The sequence below is a fragment of the Orycteropus afer genome, unplaced genomic scaffold (genome assembly GCF_000298275.1).
Source record: "Orycteropus afer afer isolate SDZICR_OR568_19922 unplaced genomic scaffold, OryAfe1.0 scaffold00037, whole genome shotgun sequence".
NCBI classification, from domain to species: domain Eukaryota; kingdom Metazoa; phylum Chordata; class Mammalia; order Tubulidentata; family Orycteropodidae; genus Orycteropus; species Orycteropus afer.
This window is the reverse complement of record NW_006921624.1, coordinates 3,436,866-3,442,865: the sequence shown is the minus strand read 5'-3', so window position 1 is coordinate 3,442,865 and position 6,000 is coordinate 3,436,866.

The following is a 6,000-nucleotide window of genomic DNA, read 5'->3' as shown; positions in this document are numbered from 1 at the left end:
GTAAACAGATATTATGGAGTGCATGACCATATATATATACACACACATATATGTTTCATAAGATTATAATAGAGCTCTGGTGGCATAGTGCCTGAGGCACTTGACTGCTAACCAGAAGGCTGGCGGTTCAAACCCACCAGCCACTCCTCAGAAGGAAGGTTGGGCAATCTACTTCCGTGTGGCTTGAGCAGGGCAGACATGAGGACCCTACCCTTGAAGAGAGCACAGAGTGCCAGGGAAACAGATGTGAAATGCATCATTATATATGTATGTGTGTGTGTATACACACACACATATACACACATACATATAAACCAGTTGCCACGGAGTCAGTTCCAACTCATAGCCACCCCATGTGTGGGATCGGAAACCCAAGGAGGGGTTGCTATGAGTGGAGACGACTCGGCAGCACAAAACAACAACATATATACACATATACATATGTTGTTGTTACGTGCCATCGAGTCAGACCCGACTCATAGCAACCCCTCCTTGAGTTTCCGAGGCAGTATCACTATGGAAGTAGATTGCTCCATCTTCCTTCTGAGGAGTGGCTGGTGGGTTTGAACCACCAGCCTTCTGGTTAGCAGTCAAGTGCCTTAGGCACTATGCTACCAGAGCTCCTTATATATGTATACACATATATATGTGTGTGTGTGTGTGTGTGTGTGTGTGTGTATATATATATATGTATATATATATGTATGTATGTATTTTACTTGGAGCCACAACACCTATGGAACCAGCAGTCAAAAAATCAGATATATTGTACTGGGCAATTCTGCTGTAAGAGACCTCTTTAAAAGTGTTAAGAAGCAAAGATATGATTCTGAAGACTAAAGTGCACCTAACTTAAGCCATGGCATTTTCAGTCACCTCATATGCATGTGAAAGCTAGACTGTGAATAAGGAAGACTGAAGAAGAATTGATGCTTTTGAGTTGTGGCGTTGGCGAAGAATACTGAAAATACCACAGACTGCCAGAAGAATGAACAAATCTGTTCTGGACAAAGTGCAACTGAAATGTTCCTTGGAAATGAGAATGGTCAGACTTTGTCTCACTTACTTTGGTCATGTTGTCAGAAGGAACCATTCCCTGGAGAAGGATGTCATGCTTGGTAAAGTAGAGGGTCAGCAAAAAAGGGGAAAGCCTTTAACAAGATGGATTGACACAGCGGCTGCAGTGATGGGCTCGAGTATAGCAAGGATTGTGAGGCTGGCACAAGACTGGGCAGTGTTTCATCCTGTTGTTGATTCAGCAGTAACAAGTTTTCATATATCTAAGGAGTCTCGGAATTATGTTGTATCCGAGTTACAACGAACCACAGTGATGAATGTCTGGTTTTTTTTTTTGTTTGTTTTTTTGAACCACAGTGATGAGCCTGTAAAGCGATACCTATTGGAGCCGTGATGGGATATTTTAATCAGCCCAGGACCTAGTGAGGTCAGAGGGTACAGAGTGATGAATGTCTGGTGGTTTTTTTTTTTTTTTTTACATCATATCACTAGTAATATGTACGACATACAATGTTAAAATATATCTGTAAGTTTGTATGTAATGTTTCCAACACCCAAACACAAATAAAGATCAGATTTATAAAGACACTGCTCATAAAAGGCAATAATAATGAAAAGTAAAAAACAAATGAGGTATTTGACTTACGTCAGAACTGAGTTGAGGGCTGTGGGAGTCCCCAAAGTTAGGGATAGTGCTGCCCTGGGCCTGTGGTGACAGTGGAGATGGAGAGTCATCAGAATGGAATCCCGTTGTAAGTCAGGGACTACCTGTATGTGTGTGTATATATATATATATATTATATGGAGCTCTGGTGGCGTAAGACACTTGACTGCTAACCAGAAGGCTGGCAGTTCAAACCCACCAGCCACTCCTTGAAAGGAAGGTAGGGAGGTTGGACAGTCTACTTCCGTAGTGATACCACCTCGGAAACCCAAGGAGGGGTCGCTATGAGTCGGATCCGACCTCACAGCAGTGAGTATCATGCGCTGAGCTCCGTGGAGGAAGAGTGCAAGGAGCTCTGTTGTGGGAGGGTTGGGAGGAACCAGTGGAGTTTTCAGAGAGGAGAAGTTCCTCTGGGAAAAGAAGAGTGAATCAGCGTCACCCAGGTGGCTCAGAAGAGTGACAGGAGAGAGATGAGCTGCAGAGTGTTCAAAGGACAGCAAGGTTGGGTGCCTGGGACAGGAATGTTTTCACAGTGCTCACTCTGGGTGCTTTGTTGCGAATAGACTCAGGAGGCAGGAGAAGATCTGTGGGAGCAGATGCGGACTATGGGAGTCCCCAAAGTTAGGGACAGTGATGTCCTAGACCTTGGTGGTATCAGTGGAGATGGAGTTGCAGAAACTAAACTAAAATCTGGAGTTAGCAACAACCTACTTGAGAGGAGGTACAGAAGGCCCAGGAAGCCAGCTCAGTGCCCGAGGAAGTAGGGATGGTGGGAGCAGACATGAAGGATAGAAAGAAGTGTGGGGGATTGGTAACCATTGTGGCTGAGGAAGGTGGAGGTGTAAGGAGTGGTGAGAGGCCAGGTCGAGGAGAGGGCCGGGCAACATCCACTAACCACCCACCAAGACCTGGGATTGGAAGCCAATGCCCTTGTTGCTACAGGACAACTTTTTATAATTAGCCCTGTCCTGTTAGTATTTGCAAAGGGTTGACAGGTTAGTTACTTGGGAACAGGTGGGAGGAGACCGTTAGGAGTCAGGTTGTATGGGATTGAATTCTGTCTCTGCCACTTATCAACATTCTGTGTCACTGAGATGAGGATAGTAGTGTCCACCACTTCAGGTTGCTGAAAGGATTCACTGTATTGAGACTGCCTGGCAGATCATGAGGAGTGTCTGGGTGGTGCAGTTAACACACATGGGTGCTACCCAAAAGGTCCAAGTCCACCTGGAGGTTGCCTCAGAAAGGCTTGTCTATCAACTCCTGAAAAGATCAGCCATTAAAAACCTCATGGAGCACAGTTCTACACTGACACACATGGCATCGACATGAGTCAGAGTTGATGTGACTGTAACATTTTTCCCCCTCAGATTGTAAATCCTATATTGGAATCAGTCAATATGTATTGTGTGAACTTGGGCAAGGTCCTCCCTTATGTGGGCCTCCGTTTCTCCTGGAGGGTCTCTCTGAACCCTTCAGGTGAAGGGTCTCTAGTCTTCTTGTACCAGCAGTGTCCAATTCCTGAGGTTGCCAGAGCATAGTGCCAAGCTGGCAGTGGTATTTCAGATGAGACTGTGTTCCTCTCAACCCTGTAAAGTGATACTTATTGGAGCCGTAACAGGATATTTTAATCAGCCCAGGACCTAGTGAGGTCAGAGGGTGCAGAGAGCAGGCAGGACAAAGGGTGCCAGTCAGGTCTGCTGCCCGGCCTGAGCTGACCCACTAAGCCTCATGCTCTAGACAGCATGTGGGGACACTGGGAGGGAGGCTGAAGCCAGAGGCTTCTCTGTGGGACAGGGACCATGGGCAAACTGGTTGTTCTCCATTTTGTGCCTCAGTTCTTGAGGTTTGTAATCCCTGCCTGCCTCCTGCACACTGAGAGAGAGGCTGAAGTTCGGAAAAGCCAGAGTTGTGACCCTGTCAGGGTCTGTGGTCTCAGATGCCCTCTACAGAGCCAGAGGGACCTGAGAGAAAGACAGGGGAGGCCAATGTGGCTCAGTGTGGCCTACAGATCACCTATGGACCCTGGACACATCCCCTGTTGGTTAAAAATGCAGATTCCTGGGCTCTCCCCAGGCTGGCTACTCCAGACCCTCTGCAGTGGGCTTCAGAATCTACATATTACCTTGCACCTCAAGGGACTGAAGCTTCTTAAAGTGTGAGAACTGAGGTTCTGGGCCATCCCTTCTTTAAACCACTGAGGACAGGGACCTACAGGAGAAGAGGAGGCTCACCCAAGTCACTCCACAGACCGGTCCCCTACACCGTGGTGCTTTGGAGACTGGGCTGGGCCTCAGCCAGCTTGGTGCTTCCTTAGGGCAAGAAGGCCTCTGTCCTAGGGCTCTATGCTCAGCAGAGGGCAGCACCGGCCAGTCACAGAGGGAGCTGCTATAGTCTACAGTTGGCTCCGTGGGCCTGGGCTGGCAGGACCTGGGAAGAGTGCATGCTGTGGGGATACATGGGAGTCACCAAGGGCCTGCGTGGGTAGGCAGGTCTGAGCCTGCTTGGGAGCCTATGTAAGGGGGCTGGGTATTAAACAGGAGGCACCAGGAGGATGAAAGAAACACGAGGTTAGAGAAAGCAGGTCCAGAAAATTCTACAGCCACCTTGCTGCTTCCTGGGGCAAGGGATGTAGGAGAAAGGGGTGGGGAGGGGCTCACTGCCAGAGGGGCTACGTAGATCCCTCTGCAGCCAAGCCTGCCTCCCCAGGGTTGGTGACATCAATTCAGGCCCTTCCCCAGTTCCTCCTGTCTTTCTAGTAAGTGTCAGTTAGATGGGAGCTAACGGTTGGGCCTCTGCTCCTCACCTCTGTACCCCTAGCCTTTTAGCCAGAAGAGACATGGGGGTGAGGCAGGCTGGAGCCCAAACTCCAGTCTCAGGTCTTTGACTGGCTCCTCCTTAAGATGCCTGCAATAGCCCAGAACTGAGAGGGGCCCTAGGGGTATCTGAGTGATCCTGAGTAAATCGAGCCCTCTGAGGCCTAGTTCAAGGGTGGACTGATCACCAGATCCTTCAAGGCCTTCTATGATTCCACGTTGAGTGAAGGCAGCTCCACTTCCGGTCTTTTCCAGGCCAGTCTTGGGGAATGAGCTCCCTGTCACCAAAAGGATGCCAGCAAAGGCTGGTCAAATCTTGCTTCTTTTTAGGCCTTTGCTTTGGTCTTGGACCATCCCTCCTCCATCCTATCCCCCATATGTGTTAATCATTAATCCCCAGGAGAGCCCCACCTGGCAGGAGGGGTATGCCCTTAGCTGGGGTGGGGGAGTGGGTAGCTGATTTCCAGGATGACCTTGAACTTGTTTTCCTTGGCCCCAAACTTTCTTGGCTGCTTCCTGTTTGAGCAGGCGCAGAAATTCTAGGGCCCCAGCCCTTCCTCCTCTCCCTGGTGGAATTTCCAGACAAAACACTATTCTCAGGATGGGGGCAGGGCAGGCATTGTTTTCATTCCCAAGGGCAGTTGAGGGGTGAGGGTGGCAGAGGGTCCTCAGGAGAGGGCAGTAAGGATGAGAATCAGGGCTCTGGGAAAGCCTGCCACTCCTCAAACACCTCGAGTGGCTCCTGTTTTAGGCCCCCAGACTGGGCACAGAGGCTTTAAGTGTCAGTGCTCAGGGGACCTAAGAGACTACTCAGGCCAGCCCCATTTTATGGGGGGGGGGGAAGTTGGGGCTATGGATAGTAGAAGACTTGCCCAAAGGCATACAGGAAAGTAAAGACATTTGTTCATTCATTTATTCGCTGGGTGCCAGTTCCACGAAGCTCCTGTGTGTAGAGTCAGGCTTGCATCCTGGCCCCTAGACCAGCCCCTGACCATGCTGCTTCCGTGCTGACCACTTGTCACGGTGGAGGAGACCCCAAAGAAGTGAAGTTACTTGTCTCAGATCCCATGGCTTCCGTCTTTGAAAAAAAAGGGGGGAGGGGCTTCTAAGCCTAGCACCTCCCTCATTCATCAAATATTTATTAAGCGTTGTTCTAGGCACAGAGGATAAAGCTGTGAGCAGGACTAGCTAGGTTTGGGGGAAGAGAGTGAACAGCCAAATACACAGATAAACTAGTTTCAGGAAGTGATAAGTGGAAGAAAATGAAACAGGACAATGGGATAGCCTGTGGGGACTAGGGCACAGACCCCCATCAGGGAGATAGGGAAGGCCTCTGAGGGAGGGATATTTGAGCTTGGCCTGAATGGCAGGGAGGAGGTGGCCACCTCAAGATCTGGGGTCAGCGTGTGGAAGCAGCAAGAACGGCAAACGTGAAGGCCCAGCTTTGGTAGATTCAGGGCTGTTGTTGTTAGGTGCGCTTGAGTTGATCTGGACTCACAGTGA